The 20299-nt window shown below is 36.4% G+C and overlaps 1 long non-coding RNA gene across 1 annotated transcript; it reads left to right on the forward strand.

Annotated features, from left to right (window-relative positions):
- The first annotated feature begins 13241 nt into the window (after nucleotides 1-13241).
- Nucleotides 13242-14981, forward strand: LOC128509858 (uncharacterized). The gene is made up of 3 exons (XR_008356079.1): nucleotides 13242-13326; nucleotides 13496-13733; nucleotides 14593-14981. It is a non-coding gene; the product is annotated as an uncharacterized LOC128509858 (long non-coding RNA).
- Nucleotides 14982-20299: the final 5318 nt, after the last annotated feature.

Here is a 20299-nt window from a genome sequence, read left to right on the forward strand (position 1 = left end):
GGTCAGAACTATATGGTAGATTTGTCAATGACTTCCAGCTAATGTGCAAATAGTGTATGTGAATGATTGTGTGTACAGATCAGACAGACTGATTCATCTCTTCCACAAGTTGGCAACAAGTTATCTAGTTTATCTGTTGGATCAGATCAGGGATTATCGTTCACGGACGATAATCCTTTAGGAAAAAAGGTTTTAAGTTAAATGGTAATCATTTTTCACGACTTAATTGATGAGAAATGTCACCACCAGTCCCGGTTTGACTTGAACTGCCCTTATACCTTAATGATGTGCATTTCTGTATTTTATTTAATGCAAAAAATCTTTATCATCAACACTTTATATTAGCCTTTTTTATTACAGTGAACTGATTTGATTTACAATTCTTTTTTTTTTTTAAACTGTTAAAAACAACCTTTATAATATAAGTGATAATAAGAAATTACTTATTTTGTGGACATTTTACAACTCAAGTGTAACGATAAATTACTGTAACAATATATATATTCATTACTATTAAATATTTTTTGAGTTAAAACTAAGTAAAATAAAATATATGCTAGTGCATGTTGGTAGAGTAAATAAAAAGTCTAAACCTACTGATGTACATTAAAACAATAAAACTAAAAAAAAAAAAAAAAAACAACACTGAAACCAAAGAGGGGAAACCACTGACAGGAGAGAAACTTCTCGCAATCCCTTCCCATTTAACCGCAGCTAATTGCCTGCATCCTGTTCTGTACTTAAAGGTATATCTCTGCTTCCTCCCATTTAGCCACACTATTAATGACTCAACACAAATCACAGAAAAGCTCTTCGGTGTGATGTTTCCATCCTGCCGCGTCCTTGACGAGAGGCGCTGAAGGTTGACTCCCGTGCACTTTTACAGGTGTAATGCATACGTGGCCAATCTCACAGCAGATCTCCCATCAGCCTCACACAGCCAGTGAGTAACTCATCTGATGAGAAACTAAGTACAAGTCCAGGATTGTGCTTGCCACCAGGTTGATAAGGGTGATCTGTGTGTAATATTAGCTTCAAAGATGTTGCGTGGGTCGCGATACCTGTTGCCTGAGGGGCAGATTTATATTTCTTTTGACAAACAGATCCTGATCTATTTGTTCCTTAGCACGATGAAGCAAATGAGGAATGGGAAAGGCGCTTAATTCAATTGAGTGCATGTTAGCTTTAATGGAACAGCTACACTGTATGTAGTAAATGCTTAACCAAGGCTGAACAGTATTTAGTGTTACAGCTGAAGAGTTCATCACTCACTCGCTGGTGATTGCAACACAACACCAAGAATTCTTTGATCTGCAAAGGATTTGGAAACATATCCTCCTTATATATGACCAATTAAGCATACTGCGATCAGGATGAAAGACTAGCATGCATCAAGACAGGAGGAGAGAGATAGAGAGAGAGCAGGAAAAAAAAGAGTTTGATACCAGCAGATAGCCGATATCAATCTCTCTCGCCAAGAATTTCATCCAGAGAAGGGCTAATCTTTCATCACATGCTTTTTCTTTCCTTCCCTCTTCACCAGCATGCCTCCATTGTTCAGCAGTGAGATAGACAGACAGTGAATATGATGAGAGCCGGTGGGGTCCTGCTGTCACTATGTACAATGGGAAAGTGTGCGTGTGTGTGTTAGAGAGAAGAGAACGAGAGAAAAAAGGAAGAGAGAGGTAGAGACAGAGAGAGAGAGAGAGAGAGAGAGAGAGAGAGAGTGAGAGAGAGCACTTACCACAAGGTCATGGGGAATGCTTTGAGCGGAGACGATGCTCTCCGGGCAGACCTTTACCTCAACCTGCAATCACTCTGAGATTCCATGACCCCTCCTGCACAGCCACTGGGGTGGAAATACTATTCATCTTACAATCTCTCTCTCTCTCTCTCTCTCTCTCTACCTCTTATTTTCCTTCTTCTTCTTCTTCTTCTTCTTCTTTTTTTTTTTTTTACTATTATTATTCCTTATTCACCTCATGGCCAGTTGCCAGCTATGTTTCAATAGCAGCCTGGATATCTAAGAAGATTCACCATTGTGTTGTCTTTAAGCACTGATAAGAATCAAGAGCTAAGGAAGTAAGATAGGAAATTGCTGTTAACACTATCGCAGTATGATGGTGCTTTGTGTGAAAAAGTATTTAAATGATAATGATGTATTTGTTGTGCATTTTTTTCCCGGTGAACCTGAATAAGTCAGGTACCCTTTCCTAATGCAACCCTCCCTAATTTATCCAGGCTTGGAATAAGAGTGCACTAATTTACTGTATGCAAACCCTCAACTAAGTGGTGTTGGTTCCCTGAACCGAGCCCAGGTCACGGTGGGGAAAGAGCGGCACGCTAGCCCGTAGTCCCCTGAAAAACCCAGATAAATGATAACAGGTGATTATTTTCCTCATGTCTCATGTTAGAATATGATAAAAACACTGTATAGTAAACCACCATAATTAACACCACTGTTAATAACAATATTTCTGTCATTATACTGGAGCATTCTTTTTGGTCAGAAAACAAAACAAAACATTATAAAGCAATAACTTAATTATAAACTATATAAACTATAATTGTTAATTTATCGAAATATGACTGTGTACACTATTATTGTACTTTTTGCTTGGAAAAATACAAATCTCCATTTCAACGTTAAAGTATTAAAAAAAAACATGACATCATTACTTTAGTGCTCCTCTTACAAATACACTCAATCTCTTTTACCGCTCCATTCTGCACATAGGGCGTGGAGGACCTGGAGCCCATCCCAGGAGACCTAGGGTACTTCACCTTGGATAGGGTGTCAATCCTTTGCAGGATGACACACACATGTACACATACATACCCACACACTCATTCACACAGTACAGGCAATTTGGGAATTCCAATTAGCCTAACCTGCATGCCTTCGGACTGCGTACCCAGAGGAAACCCAGCAAGCACGGGGAGAACAATTAAACTCCAAGCACACAGACCCCAAGGTGGGAATCGACCCCCGACCTGGGAGGTGCAAGGTGACAGTGCTAACCACTTCACCACCTTGCTGCCTCTTACAAATAGAACATAACGTAATTTCATAAGCATACAACACAAGGCTATCAAGCATTTTGATAGATAATAAGTTCATACAGTGCAGGAGAGCATACTGTACATTTTAACACTGTGTGATAAAAATGGCACAGTGGCATAGTGGTTAGGTCTGTCACCTTGTGGCTTCAGGGTCCAGTTTCGGTTCCTGGATCCGTGTGCATGGAGTTTGCATGTAGGTTTCCTTTGGTTCCTCTGGTTTCCTCCCACAGTCCAGAGACATGCAGAATAGGTTAATTGGTATTCCCAAATTACCCGTAGTGTGTGTATGTGTGTGTGTACACTGCAATGGATTGGCACCCCATCCAGGGTGTACCCCGCCATGTGCCCTAAGTCTTCTGGCATAGGGTCCACAATTCAGATTTTAAAAAGTGACATTTCTGCTAATTGGGATCTTAGAAAGTAAAATAAAAGACATATGATCATGATGTGGTCTTAGTAGGGTTCTTTCTTTTTTATGATATACCATACAATTCGATTTAGAAGTATATCTAAGAACGGGGCATTTTAAAACATAAAATGATAACATGGAGATACACCCGAGTCATCACAGATCCTGCCTGGAAAGCAGCGTGTGTTCTTAATCCAGTAGCCCATGAAGGCCTCCGGCACAGATTAGTGGTGTTAGCCTGCAGCATTTTCAGCCTGAAAGCAGATCTCTTGCACTCTTTCTCTGTATACTCGCTCCCTGTGTATGTGTGTGTGTGTATGTGTGTGTGTGTGTGTGAGTGAGTGACCCTGGTGCTGAGATGTGGATGAGTGCCATATGGTTGAAGATGGCTCCCAGAGTGAAATCTGCGGAGTCCAGTTCCTCACAGACAGCTGGCCTCTTCAGCCTTTTTGGGTGGCCATTGGGGTCAAAAAACATGTGCCGCTGCTTGTCTGCTAAATTGTGCCGATATGGATTAGTGTATTCTCAAAAAGCTGTGAATAAGAGTGAGGCACCAGGAGAAAAAAATCATAGGAAATACTTTACGTTTGTCGAAAAAAAAAAAAGACAGGTTATTTATTCATGTGTACAATTAATGAGCAAAATAATTCTTAGATCTTTCATTATAAAAGAGCCCTTTGCTATCTTAAAAATGAACATAATAATAATAATAATAATAATAATAATAATAATAATAATAATTATTATTATTATTATAGTTTTTTTTTTATAATTTATTTGTTTAACAATTAAGTTATTTATTTATTTATTTATTTATTTATCAATCCAGATCATTGCCTAAGAAATAATGTATTGCAAAAAATAACAAAAATTCCTTTACTATTTATGTTTATATTATATTTTACATTCTAAAAGAATTTTCCTCGGGGCCTTGCAGTTACATTTAATATCTCTGCACAGTAAAAGCTAACACCTTACACCCTACAAACTGGCTAAATTCTTCATAGAGATACTATACTAATACTATAAATGACATCCAACACCAGGGCTAGAATTGAGAAATTCATTCGAGCTGCATCTCAGCAGCTTGTTGGAAGTGAAAGCAGACAGGTTGTGTGAACAGTAATACAGACATATGTATGTAATTCCAGTCCTGCGAATGCAAGGCATATTGGGGAACAGGGGATTAAGATGTAACCCAAGAGGTCTCTGAGCCTGGCTGAAAGAGCTGCGAAAGGGTGAGATAGCACTCTGGGATTTGCCCTATAGCACTACCATCAGGGCACGTTTAGGGGAACTAAGCCAAACTTTGAAAATGATTTAAATCTATATAGTGACACTTCTATCAAGCCTCTATTCATACTGTAGATCATAACTACTAATGCATTTGATATAGTGCTGTAAACAATTCCTATATAACTTAATAGTAGTTATAATAATAGCAACTTATAATTATGTTGTAATGCAAGCGTCCAAAGTCCTCCACTACACCCTATATCTGTACTGTCTACTCCATAACATTTCAAGAAGAACACAAAATGGATTTACACCAAGGCATTGCCAATGGGAATGTATACAATAGTCACCACTGGTCTCCATAGTCCCAGAGGTTCCTAGATGGATGGATGGATGGATGGATGGATGAACAGAAAGTGTACCATCCTTTCCTTATGTATTGTAGTTATGCTGATATTCATGACATCCTGCTTAATGCTTTTTCTCTTCATGTGTCAGGACATTTATTTTCCAATTTCTAAAAATAATAGTAATGTGACAGGGGGAAAAAAATCATGTCCCTTGATATGATTGCGCACAGAATTGTATTGTATTTTTGAGGTAGAGACGCGCTATATATTGCTTCCTGGGGAGAGGTAATTTCCTAAAAGCATTCCGGATTATTTTGTTAGCGGAAAAAAAAAAAGTGATAGAAAGCCGCGACTCTACTTCCAGACTGTGAAGGAATAGGAAATCAGTGTAAAAGCTTAGATCTCCAGCCAACTGGCTACCAGGCAGGTCAAATGTGCCACAAGGTTGCTCTGCAAAGTTTTATCCAGGGCCATCAGAATGATGAATCTTCACAATAAAAATGAAAAAACGCAATAATCGTAATAAATTCCCAGTTTTAAGAGACGGAAGCGCACAGTGGATATCTGTATATAGTATGACTGGCATCTGCTGGGCAGCTTGATGCTCTTACATAGTGAAAGCAGATTATGCTCCAACATAAATGGACCTTTTACTTTCTTCTTTTTTTTTTGTTGTAGTTTTAAATCTGGCGGCTTAATCCAATCTTATCCTACTTGAATCCAATTTTTAATGCTGGCTACACATAGGATTAGTGGAGTGGTGTTCTCTTGGTAGGCCATTTGACAGAGATGCAGCATCTGTGCTAGTGCCTGAGGGAGAAGAGTGTAAGATCAGCAGAACAGAAGGTGAGCACCAGTCATCCTTTTTACCACACACACACACACACACACACACACACACACACACACACACACACACACAGGCACGTGCACACACGCAGAGACACTCCATATGTGGAGTCTGATAAATTCTACAGGTTGTACAAAGGATTTGCATTTGCAACTTTACCCTTAACACATAATAATAAAAAAGATCATAACCCGAATAAGTAAGTCTCATGCCTCTATACAATTAAACCCACCAAATTATTCATACGTATTAAATGCGTGTTAACAAATAAGGACACACATGCAGCCATGGGTAAGACCATTAAATGACCCGATCCCAGCAGATTTGATGAAAAACCTTGCTAAAGAGCTTTAAGGGATGCTTTAAGACCACCTCGATGATGTGCTGAATGAATGGTGACATTTCAAAATGATGCTGGATTAAACATTCATTGTGAGCAGTCCCTGGAGGGAAAACTTAAAAGTGTTAAAATGCATTACAAGCATTAACTTAATTATTTTTTTTATCAGTTTCACTTGAATGCATGCATTTTAATGATTTATTTTAGATCATATAGTAAATAGCAGATAGATAGATAGATCGATAGATAGATAGATAATTATTATGAAGGAAATTGCACCATTAGAAAAAAGAAATTGTGTTCAAGTTGTATCAAAATATAAAAGTTATAGTAAATGGTATATTATTACATTATTATTATATTGTTATGCATTTTTGGTGAGCAGCTGTATTTGGGATTAATTTCAACCAGTCAAATTATTTGTCTCGTATACTGTAATTAAGCAAATGTACAATCTAAAAATAAATGCATTAAATGTATCTCATTTTTAAAAATTATTTTCTTGTAAAAATATAAATAATTAAATGAAAGGTTATATGCACTTCCATTTTGTTCAGTAGCATTTAAATGACGAATATATGGCGTTATCATATCAATGTCAAAATTTAGCAGTCAGTCATTGTGTGTTTGATCTAAAACTGGCACACTTTAAAGCCACAGGCTCCTTGACATCATTTATCTGTAAAAGCAAGTAAAGTAAGTCATTCTCGCACTCTGTCACCCAACAGGTCATCCTTAACGTGTTTGTATAAGCTGTTTATATAGCGATAAGCCCAGGTGATGTCAGATTTCCATGCTGAATAAATATTTGCCTACGCACAGGCAGCTGTTTGTCAGGATGCCATTAAGCGAGCGGGTCTCGTAGCACCTTTCCGACACATGCTCGGCATTCCCTCGTCTCACAGCATTTGCAGGCTCTCGCTCTACCATTATGTGTTCAAATACAGACGCGGCCAAGGAAGGGCTTTGTCGAGGCCTGGAAAGAGTGCACAGGTGAATGAAAAAGGCTGTTGTTTACAGACACAGGATGAAGCGTTGCATGAATCATTGGTGGAAGGAAACATTTTTAGGTGAGCTGCTTTTTATAGCAGGTGTTCATTTCATTGCAGGTGCTGTGTAATATTGCTTTTTCAATAAATAAAATAAATAAAATAAAAAGTCACAACTTTTTCCAGCAATGTGTGAAAAAAAAATAATAGTGATCAAACCATAACTTTGTGGTCAAAATATTGCTGATCGTGCGTTTACAGTATTGCTCAATATCTGTTTATCATGTGTTTTATTTTGGAGGTTGGATTACTGAGACAGATTTTCTAAATTTCTACAGTGACGGGTAAAAGTCATATTGAGCCAACATACATATGCCCTGTTTTTTAGCTGGCATCGTGCACAAAATAGGTGATGTCACTAATTAGATCTAGCCTATCTGGGTGAAGAATTGTGCTAATTAACTTAAAAACCTATAATAAACTGACTATGCAACAATGGGATTCAGCTTTTGGAGCCATGGCCTGGGTCATCCCCAGACCGAAACCAAGTAGAAAAATGTTGGACAATGGTGAAGTAGGCAAGAAACTATCTTCTGTACATGATCTTCAAGAAGCAGGCATTGATAGAGCAAGTGACAGCAGAGTACTGCAGGCGTCTTTTGAACTCTATGATCCAAAAGGTTTTGAACAATAAACGGCATTGAAATTTTTAATATCATTTTGTCTCAACATTTTGCCCACCACTGTGCCATCTAACTTCAAATACAATGATCTCATGCATGGGTACATTATTTCAATTCTTATATTCCCATTTCTTATCATATCCAGCTATCCTAAAGTACATTTCCATCGCAGTCAGTCTAAACAACCAAGTCTTGACCTTAAAAAAGGGACAGTTTTACTTGTGAATAGTTTGTCTTTCTATAAATGGTACATAATGTTATTGGTGTCCTGTAAGCAATGGATCATTAAACAATAGATCATTCCCTCTAGTGCTTGGTGAGGGAAGTATGCCCGCTGCACTGGGTATATCACTAAGCACAGACATCAGAGCCCCGAGAGTAAACATCATTTGGAAACTGCAGTTTTTCTGCTCGAACAGGTTTGATGTTGATGAAGAGAGATCTCCTCGGAAAGCGCAACGATCTGCTCTGTGCGTGATCAATGCTGCTGTGAGCGGCCCGTAATTATTTGTGCCACTGATAGGAAAGAACTGCAAAAAAGAAAGGTGAAAAAAAAAGAAATACAACATGCTATGATGACCAAGTCTTGCATCAGACAATAAAAGATGAAGTGGTTGGACCATGTGGTTTGGGTTTGCAGTGAGACTCCCATGTTATGGAGTACTGCATTTTGTAATCAAATTATTTACTCCTGGTTCACTGCAGATTAGAAATACAGTAGAGATCTATCATTATAAATATGATTTCATAATAAATATGCTGCGTAATATCAAAATAATTTCACGCTTCTGTTTTCGAATATGGGTTCTGATTAGTCAGAGGGCATTGATTATTTTTCTATAACAGTAGGTCTGATTATTCAATTTTAGTGGATTAGTGATTAGCACTGTGGTGTGGCACCTGAAGGCTTCAGGGTTTGATTCCCACCTCAGGTTTGTGTGCATGGAGTTTGCATGTTCTACCCATTACTCACAGTCCAAAGACATGCAGATTAGACTAATTGGCGTTCCCAGATTGCCTGTAGTGTGTGAATGAGCAAGTGAGTGTGTGTATGGGTGTATGTTGTTAACCCTGTGTACAGGATAAAGTGGTATAGACAATGAGTGTGTGTGAGTGAACATTTCTGACAAAGGATTTGGCTATTATATATATATATTTTTTATTTAAGTACATGTTCTAATATGTATTTTCTATAATAACATCTTACTCTGGTATTGTATAAGGGATGCTCCATATTTTTGAAAATGAGCAACTGGTGGCATCACGAGGGAGTCTTTTAGAAGAGTCTCCATCATCAAGGTAAAGCTGTAAAACTTTACATTTTCTGAGCATCTTATGGATGGAGAGCATTCTCCGTTCCATTTTAGTTTCTCTGAATTTTTTTTTTCAAGAATAAAAAAAAAAAAACAGAGGGTTTTAACGGATTGTCGAAATATTATACTATACGTTATTATGTGAACTAACTTGTCCAACAGTTGGTCCATAACTGTTTCATAAGTTTTAAAAAAGTAAGCTATGGTAAAATTCTTAGAATCGCTGTAGTATAAGAAGAATAAATCCTAGGATGCGCTGTTATTTGAAATTAAAGCCGCCTAACACCACCCCATCACTGATCAGCTTCCTACTGCAGCATTCCTGCATCCTGATGTTTCACTTTTTCTAATTCTTATTGCAACTCTTCAGGTTTGAAAATTTACTTCAGTTGATTTTTCGAAAAAAAAAAAATTGTTTGCTGTTTTCTTTCATAAAAACGTAATTCGATTAAATTCAACTTTGAATCAAGGACACTAGAAAGAACGGTTTCTAAGCACGATGTTTGTAATGTCAACAGTCCAAAGAATTGCTTCTTTACCAGGTTAGCCGTGTCCCTCTTTATCAAATGTATCATTTAGAAAGAAAAGATGAAAACAACTCTAACATGACACACATAAAAACAACCTGACAACCTTGTCAAAAACCTTATTATTTCTCATTCAAATACCTTCTTCCCCTTCAGCAGAGGAACTGAATGCAGAATGCCCCAGTGGTCAATAACGTAATGGGAAATTGAAAACTTCTGAAAAAAAAAAAAAAAAATCACGCTTTTCTGGCGAGGTTTTCATGTTCCTGTGCCGAGATGCACATTTGGACATCAGGTACTGTCATCAGTGGGCGACAGAGTGTTTTCTTCTGCATGAAGAGGCACTGCGCTCTGAAGCCTGCAACAAAATACAGATACTGCCCTGAGAGTGAACATTTATTTTCCAGCAGGTCACTTCAACCATGCATGCATTCACTTTATTATAAAATGTAAAAAAAAAAAAAAAAAAAAAAATCTAGTCAATTTTATTTAATCAGCTGAAAAGGCAAAGCATTTTCCAGCTCATTAATCAAGTGCTCTAACCCAGAGGGGGGTTGTCTGTCGAGCAGACCTATTCTGCTTACAGAGTCGTCAAGAGAAAGAGGAAGAAGAGGAAAAACGAATCAGAATTTCACACTGGCCCATTCATTTATGAATAGGCCAAACATCATTGTTAATGGATGAAGCCAAGCACACTGCAAGACAGGGACAAGGGCACGATGTCGCAGAGGTGGGTTCGGCCCACACTTTTGTCTTACTTTGAAGGTTGCATTGTTAGAAGCATTCATTTATTCAGATCATGTGTTTATCCACGTGTGTATAATGCAGTCAGACTGCGAGGCTATATGACAAGTAATAAAACAATTTCCCATCGTGTGTAAAGAACCAAAAAATGCGACAATTATGCAAAATTCTATTGTCCATAACAGAACTTTCCCTATCGTCATAAAACTTAAAATGTTTTTCAAACTTGACAATTTGAACTGATCACTTCAATCTTTATGCAGCAGAAAGAGCAGAAAGCTTCCACGCCGGATGCTTATACTGTAGTTATATAGTTACCACGCAGTGATCAGTTCTCTGCAAAGCTCAGGCTTAGAAACAGCTTTCACAGTTTACCAAATGTACCGGACTCTTAGAGCTAATAGTTCTGAGTTTGGAAAAAAAAAAAAAAATCAATATTAAAGGATTTTAATAAGAGGGCTAAAAAAATCCTACCTGTTGTAGTTGAGGCTTAGATTATAGATTTTGATCGTAAGCATAAACATAAAAGTCTTATGGACACCTACTAAAAAGTGGAAAGTTCGTTCTGGCTTACTGATTATTAAGCCATTTTTGAATGTTATCTGATCTAAATAGCCAAAAAAAAAAAAACCAAACAAAAAAAATCATTAAGCAGAAATGCTGAATTTCCTATTGGCCAACTAAAAAAATACAAAATCTAAGCTAAATGAAGAAGACGTAAATAAATTAGGAAAACTAATTTATAATCATTATAGTCATTCTATTATGAATGACTTTATTATTTTCTAAGTAAAATGTACAAAAACTGTTCTTTCTCAATAGAACAAATTACAGTAAGCCCCCCTACATTCGAGTTACAAATTTTCAAGATACAAACATGCATTCGCGCATATTCAGTCGAGGAGATCACATTACTGGTGTACATTGTCATGTGCATGCAGCCTGCATCCCAGGATATCTGGAAGCAAAAGCAGCGGCGATAGGCTGGTATTGCTAAAAAGCGCCAAGCAATTACAATGCAGACAAAAGTTAAAATAATTCAGTGTGTTGAGTGGAGAGAGGTGAAAGGATGGCAGACATTGTTTTTTCTTTTAACGTGAATCATTTCACCATTGGCACGATTCTAAAGAACAAGAAGAAGATCATGGAACATATTGATTTTTTTTTTATGTTTATAGGCAACTATAGGATTTATAGGATGTTACTATCCTAGTACCTGAACAACGTTTATTGGACTTACGAACGAATTGGACTTACGAACAAGTAAATTCTTTTAGTGTCACATATCTGCTAGTTGAAAAGCTTAAACATTTATAAACTTTTTTTTATGGCTATAGATGGTTTTATTGTTTCTTTGTCCTACAAAATGTTTGTCATTTAGTTCTGTTTCTTTTGGTAAAAACTTGTGCTGTGCTTCTCTCTGCTTTTCCAAACTTTCTCTCCCCCATGAAGGAGAGCACTTCTCTTTTTCATAAACAATTCAATATAATATTTAAACTAATCATTTTATTAAAATCTTAATACAATCTTAAAGACCATAATCATACCACTGTAAGTAACATAGGTAATATACAGTCAATTTATATGCTCAATGACTATGATTAATTACAGATACATATATATTTTTTAATTAAGTACACACTTAACCACCAATTTGTTTAAAATGTATGAAACAGAGAGGAATGTGATAATATGATGGTGGTCACTTGGCATTGGAACAATATTTTTTGAGTCACAGGACTGCTATTAACTTAATTGACAAAAAAAACAAAACAGTTGTTGTTAACTATAATGTTTTTTAGTCATTATTTTAAAACCAGAGTTAAAGTACAAGTGCAGAAACAGTTAAAATGGTCAAAATATTAACATTATGATAATTCTAAAGCTAAGTGAAGCACATGATGCACATAATGTTTGTGTGATATTATAACATGCTTCCCCCCTTGTTAAGTGATATACGATATTTTTATATGTAAGAATATGTTTAAAATAAGGCTATATGGTGTTGTAGTGGTTAGCACTGTTAGCACTGTGCATTTAATTCCCACCTTGGAGTCTGTGCACATGGAATTTGTATGATCTCTGAATGATCATGTTTGAGCTCCGGTATCCTCCCATGGTCCAAAGACATGCAGATTAGGCTAATTGGCGTTCCTAATTTGCCTGTAGGGTGTGAATGAATATGTGTGTGTGCCCTGTGATGGATTGGCACCCCGTCCAGGATGTACCCCGCCTTGTGTCCTAAATCTACTGGGATAGGATCCAGGCCACCGCGACGCGACCCTGTATACAGGATGATGAGTGAGTGAGTGAATATTTAGAATAAACACTCTTATCATGAGCAGATATGGAACATACCCCATAATATATTATAGAATAACAAATGAGTGATTGAGTAAAATCTATAATCTGGGCTCAAAAATATCTGCTCCAGCATCTATAGTAGTTCATATCTGTATGTTTTTCTTTTGGTTACTGAAGGTCCTGTTTTTCCCCAGCGAGTAAAAATAAATAACTTCAAGCATTTATCAACTGCAACCAAAATATGCTCTCTGTGTGGATAGTAAACTTAAACCTTATTTGTATTTATGAGCCCTGCTTACATTGAAACCCTACTCACTCCCAATACCCTGTAAATGTTTAATGCAGCCAGTCCTGTTTTCCCATCCTGTGTATAACTGTCTGTATAAATGTGCTGCTATCATTTCTCATGGGCGTGATATCAAAATCCCGCTAGCCAGTATCACCCAGAGAAGAATGGCTTCCCTTTTGAGCCTGACTCCACTCAAGGTTTCTTAAGAGCCGTCTCAGTGAGCTTCTTGGTGAGGTTTTTTTTTTTTTTTTTTCCACTGTCATTTTTTGCTTGCTCATTAGAGGTCTAGACCCAGATTTCAGTAAAGCTGCTGACAATATCTGTTGGTAAAAGAGCTATACAAATGAAATTAAATTGAAATTGAATTGAACTAAATAGCTGGCGGATGTTCTGTGCAGAGCCCGAGGACATTCTCTTCCCAGCAGGCACCTATTTGATCTCAGCTATTAAAGGCAAGATGACAGAGATTCTACAAGGCCAACAATAAGAGACAGTTACAGGCACAGGGGTTGCTGCGGAATAATAGCTGTAGCTTTGTGCATCTCTCTCTCTCTCTCTCTCTCTCTCTCTCTCTCCCCCTATCTCTCTGTCTGTGTTTCATTTTTTTAGGAGCAGGCATGCACTTGAAGTATGAAGGTATTATTGTCAGACAATAGTAAATTATCATGATCATAGAATTGGTAATTTTATCGATTGATTATTCACCTTTTACAGTGTGTGTGTGTGTGTATTCATTCATATGCACAATGTGATTTCTACCAATTTTAGACTTTCACTTAACCTGGCAAATTATTTTACTTAATTTTTTTTTTTTTTATTCACCCTACCCTTTGTGGGGTAGCTTTAATTTACATTTTTCTTTAGCAAAACATGACTGTGAAACTGTGAATATAGAAAAACCCTTTCCAGTTTGACTGAATTGTCGTTGTGTTTTCGGTTTTGTTATTTTGTTATCAGATTTTTCATTTTGTTTTGTCATTTTGTGTTTAGTTTTGTTTTTTTGTTTTGTTATTTAGTTTTCAGTTTTGTTACTTTGCTTTCGATTTTATTATTTTGTTTTCGGTTGTGTTATTTTGTTTTTAAGTTTGTTGTTTTGTTTTTGTTATTTTGTTTTTGGATTTTCAATTTTGTTTTCAGTTTTGTTTTCAATTTTGTTATTTTGTTATTGTTTTTTGTTATTCTTTTCGGTTTTGTTATTTTGTTTACAGATTTTACATTTTGTTTTCAATTTTGCTATTTTGTTTTGCACTCCTTGGCCTCAATAAAAAAAACTATAATATTATATAGGCTAATTCAAAGGGGATTATATGTACACTGCTTCATGCATACAATTATACAGGTAGAGGTCAAAAGCTGCAAATATCAAATAGAAGGAAAATGTGACCTCAGTGGCAGCTTTCACTTTAGGACTATGGCTAAGTAGGATGACAGGTAAGATGGTTGCATAGTGCTTGATTGACTCTGTTGTACTCTTCTTATTTATGTTTATGAGCAGATCACACACCAGCTGGGTGCATACTGTCAACTACTGTATTAAAGTGTGAAGCCAAACAAGTGTACTCAGCTAGGGAAGGAGACGTGAATGTGAAAGCTGACCACTGGGTGAGTGAGGAAGTGGCAATCGTAGTCAGGCCTGGTACAAACCAGTAGTCTATCTTAGTTATTTGCCAGATAGACTGGTCTGAGTATTTTACGGAAAAAAAGAACTAGTAAGCAGCAGTTCTCCTCTCCATTGACAAAGGGTTCAGAGGACAGCCTGACCAGAATGTTTAAAGCGTACAGGAAGTTCAGAGTATTACAGGTATTTTTGCTACATCAACAAAAAATTCAAAAGGTTCTAATGAGAAGAACGGAATGATGGAATTTAAATAAATTATAACAATTATTTAGTGCTATCTTAAATACAGAGGACAAATCAAAACCTTTTAAAACTGAAAAAAAAAAAATCAGTAGCCAAAATTCAGTTTTCTCTTTATTCAAGGCTGTATGGCTGGTATCACTATTATATTATTGTTACGATTATCACATTTTGGACCAACCTGTGGGTAAATAATAATTACAAAAGAACTCACTGATCTCATGTTGGAGGCTGCCATGTTTCTGCAGTGATGAACATCTCAAACAGCAATGTAACAATTGGAAGATTTTGAATATACAAAAATCATTATTAAAGTATTGCACAGTCGTCAAGAACTGCATGATAGAAGTGCTTTCTTTTTATTGTATGTTTAAAAAAATCTTTTTAAATCACTGCATCCTGCATGCATTTTTTTACAAAGTGAATCACACTTGACTTGAGTTAGAGTTTTTTTAATGCAAAAATTTTAATGTGCATCGTTTAGCGTGGGACATGATTGTAAAATACTGTGCACTTCCATCTTTTTCTAGCATTAAAAACAACATGGCATTAAAAGGTAAATACCTTTATTACGGCCCTGTCCCTCAAAGCTTTTCCGAATAATAGTGTGGCTCTCCTCTTGCAGCTTTCTAACACTTTTCCAAAATGGCTCGAAGGGAACACTGCCCACACATATTCAGGAATAGATAGATAGATAGATAGATAGATAGATAGATAGATAGATAGATAGATAGATAATGTAGCTTGTGTGGCATTATCTGTCGAATTCAGGAAGAAAGAGATGTTTAGTTCCCATTTTGTTAATAGCGCACGGATGGTACGGTTATGTTATCACCCTTTTGTTGCGTTGTGCCGAGGAGCACAGCCACCATGGAAACCTCAGAAAAAGCATTAACATGCCTGGCTAATATTTCTGTTATTGAGGAAGGTTAAGAGCCCAAGTGCCTAATGCATTACAGTTGGCTGAGGTCTACTGCTGTGGCTTATCTGCCTGGGCATTTAGTGCTTTTATGCTCTGCGTAAGCCTGAACCGGATGTTGAGAGAGAACCGAAAGTACACCATCATGCACAGATTTAATACTGTTCTGGAACATTTGTGGGGAAATATGCAAAAATATTTGCATACAGTATGGAACAAATGTCTGCTACCGAGAAGAATTTTATTCTTGGTGTCAGGACAATTAACAAGATAATGTTGTTCATGCACAATATTCAGTTACATCTGAATTTTACCATGCATGATCCCAGGATCCATTTTAACAAACTTTTTTTTTTTTTTTTGCAACAGAATAAAAAATTACATAAGATACAATATTATCAGTTATAACAAAAGTTATAAAGCTAAAGCTTTTAAAATGCTAAATGCTTAAATCTAATATAAGATATGATCTGTTTGCATTTTGCAATTAAATATATTAATATACTTTTACTACTTTAAGTGATAAGATAAGATCTAGATAAGATAAGAATTTTTTTTGGTGAACCAGGCTCCATAATTTACACACAATAATAACACAAATAAGAACAATAAAAACATAATAATAATAATAATAATAATAATAATAATAATAAACTGAAATAAGAAATGCCTAACCAAGGCAATATTTGTTGTAAAAAAGCAATGTTTATTATAAAAAGAAAATGCGCATGTGACACTGAGTCCTGGAGCGACTCTGTAGCTGTGTGACACTACAATCAGGTGTACGATGTTTCATGGCCACACTAACATCACCAGTCTGTTCACCATCACTAAAACCTCCACCACCCCCAAACACACTCCCTCACACTGAGTCCATCCTGAGCCCCTGAGCAAGGTCAGAGCTACTGAGTGCGTAATGAGTGGGAGCTGGCGCAGGAGCCATTATCTTCGCCTACGCCACCGGAGCGGTGCAGTGACCTGGCATTCTAACAAATGGAGGGGAAAACTCCAGGCCCGAGATGTAAACCCCTCCTTTGGCTCCCCTGGCGAATAGTGTGGCTCAGAGGCACTGACCCGAACAGAACGGGTCCACCCAGATCAGAAATGACAGCGATGGGGAAAGGAAAGGTAGGGGCTCTGCCGAGCCAGGGAAAGGTGTGTAAAAAAGAAATCATGATTAGGGAGAATAAATGAGATGTCATGCTGAGCAAAATATGGCCAAATAGACTTCCAAAAGACTTGCGTTTGACTGACAGGCAGAGCGGAAAAAATGCAAGATGGCTGTTTCTGTGTGCGTGTGTGTTTATCTGTGCATGTGTCTTTACAGCCTTATACATCATTATTTTTCTTCTTTATTTCCATTTCTTCAAACTTTGGTGCATATTTATTTAAATAATGATCCTAAAAGTGGGATTTTTTAGCACTCCTGAGATTTGAAACCCCTGAAGTAGCTTCTCCTACTAACACTCAATATCTCCATTCTTATTGACCTTTTAACACTGCTGTGTAGCCACATGCCTTGAGAATTAAAATAAGTGCCAAAGCTCAACTTGTGTGAAAACGGTTCGCTCGAGGGACTCCTGAGAGCCTAACAATGTCCTCTACACCTCCACATGGCTGAGCATATTCCTCAACAGTTTAACTCCTCTGATCCAACACCAAATAGTTTGCTACTTTCATTTTTTTTTTTTCTGAAGTGGACAGACAATAACGATTTTCATTGTAGATGACAGAGTTTAATAGCAAACTTGCTAGAATACCATATTCAATCGTCTTATTAAGACAATCTCTTGTTGCTTTCATTTTAAAAAATGAACCAATGATGATCATCATTCTGGTTGAGAGCTACCAGGTTTACCAGGTGATGAAACTAATACCCTTTAATAAGTGTTATCACTTGCTTTATACATTTACAGTATAAGGTATGAAAAAAGTAAAAAAGTAAATTTTCAGATAGGATCATATAACAAATTTTTTTACAGTACTTCGTAAAAGCTTTTTATTTCCCGATCCATGTTAAGTTTTTTTTTTTTTAAATATGGGTAGACATTTATATTTTTATCAAATAAAAAGAAACACATTTGCTAAATTAAATTTCATTCCCTTTTATGTAGTGTCCGTAACTTTTTTTTTTATTAAAATCTTGCAATAATTTTAATTGTCATTCAGATAAAACTAGGTTAATTTAGATTTCACATGAAAAAGCATAAACCTAAAAAAGTCTATTATTCTAAAATGCAAAACTTGTCAAGATATTGCAACGTGAATTTGTCATGATTATGGACACTACAGATTTATTCGCTTTTTAAACTTTCTAAACCACTTTAAGCAACAATTTTTTACAGGTAATATGCTTATAAAAGCTTACACCAATTATCAATATTCATAAATAAATATGAATAATTTGCATTTTAAATAATTATTGTTTGAAGCGAGACAGTATAACGCTGAAACATTGCCATTCTGGGGGCATGTATAAAATCATCTCTTCAAAAAACGGCAAGTTAGAAACTTAAAATTTTTGGTAAGGAAGATTGCTTACTTCCATGTTGCATAACCTTCAGAAGTACAGTAGCTTCCTAAACACACACATTTTTATTATAAACATGAACATAAAATCAGCACCAAAACTGTGTTTTGGCCGTATGGTGTACAGTATAATTGGAATATTGTATGTAAAATGTATTGTATATGGTCAGATTTTAACACATCTTATCATATATACAGCTACCACTCATTTCTCCAAATTTTGTATATTTTATCTTAAGAACTATTTGGCTCTTATTTTTGGCAAGTATTTGGCTCTCATTTTTTTTTTATCGTTTTGTTTTTTAAGCTACACAGTAATCTATGAATAAATCAAGCAGAAAAAAAAATCTACCTTTAGGCAGAAAACAGTGAGAAACACATGCAGATGATGACAGATGATCAGGCCGGTAATTAGTATACTGCTAATGCTGAAGGCTGATTGGTTGGAACAGACAAGAAGGGAAATGAGGTTGCTGCTAGGGCTGTTACATAAACAAATACTTTTTATAGTTTATCTTTAGGCACTTTGTAGGTTGTCACAGTAAAACAGTCTTTTTTATTCCTTTAAATTAATATACATAATTTCATTTTATTTAATTTAATTTCATAAGAAGTAATAAGGGATGCTCAAGACTCAAGCACTGTATTTCTGAATAAATAATTACTCTTTTGCAGGTAGATTTTACTGCATACAGTATAATTTGAAATTCCATCAGCTATCTCCAGTAATTAATTTTATTTATGTTAAAAACCAAGAGCAAGTATCCTTTTTATGTTTTATTGTAAACCACATACTACAGTAAGCAAGGTTTGATTTGTTGTCATTCTGTTAGAGTTAACCTGATTTCAATATAATCCTTATCTGACAAGGTGTTGTGAGCAAATGCCCTACCTATCGCCACTATCCGTTATCTAATGAAGTAAGGGAAAATCAACATTTGTGACACTTTTTTCAAGGATCTTAGAGTACAATGAAAATTATCCATAGCAGTCTGCATCTCAACTGCTAAGGTAAACACCATGGACACCAGATCTGCCTCGTTGTTGCTCTTGACTAGACTGATTACTCTTTACTATTACATCAGTTCTGAAATAATCATTGATTCATTCAATCAATTCTGTTTGATATTTATGGTTAGAATTCGAACATTGTCACAATCACAGATCTTGGCATTCACTATATGAGCAAAGCATACTTAGCTAGCAAGCTAGCACTTACAACATCTTTAGGAACTGGCACTTTATTTAACCCAACAGCTGCAGAATGTCTAAGCAAGGTTTGAAGCTTTACTTAGTGCCCAAGTCATAAGCAGGAAAAAAAAATGTTTTAATCTGTTTACCTTAAATCGACCGTAACAACATCTGGTGGGTTTTCTCAGCCTACCCACACATAGGCATTATTGCATGGCTAATAAGTGTGAACATAAACAGTCACCAATCCAGTCGTAACTTGGAACATAACCAGCTTATTAGAGGTTTATTTTTCTTAAACTGCAGATATTCAGTGCAATACTATATGCGATAAAACAGACCATACATTTTTTGGAAATGTAGCTTACGTACACTAACATGAAATGTTAATAATGTTTAACTTTAGGAAATAAATAGATTTTTCTCTCTCTAATTTAGTCGTATCCAATTCCTCTACCGCCAGTTAGGGAGGGGCCAAAGACCATCCCGTATTTCCTCCGAAACATGTGACGCCAACCGGCCGCATCTTTTCAAACTGCTCGCTCCCTCACCATTGGGGACGGCTCAACACACTCGGAGGATTGCGCTATCCACTCCTTCTTTTTGCGTGAGCTCACAGACGCCCACGATTGGCTGTAGAGCCACGATTGATGAATACTATGCCTACCCCGCTGAGAGAGCTCGGCCGATCAGCTCTCTCCAGGC

Source organism: Clarias gariepinus, chromosome 21, assembly GCF_024256425.1.
Source record: "Clarias gariepinus isolate MV-2021 ecotype Netherlands chromosome 21, CGAR_prim_01v2, whole genome shotgun sequence".
NCBI lineage: Eukaryota > Metazoa > Chordata > Actinopteri > Siluriformes > Clariidae > Clarias > Clarias gariepinus.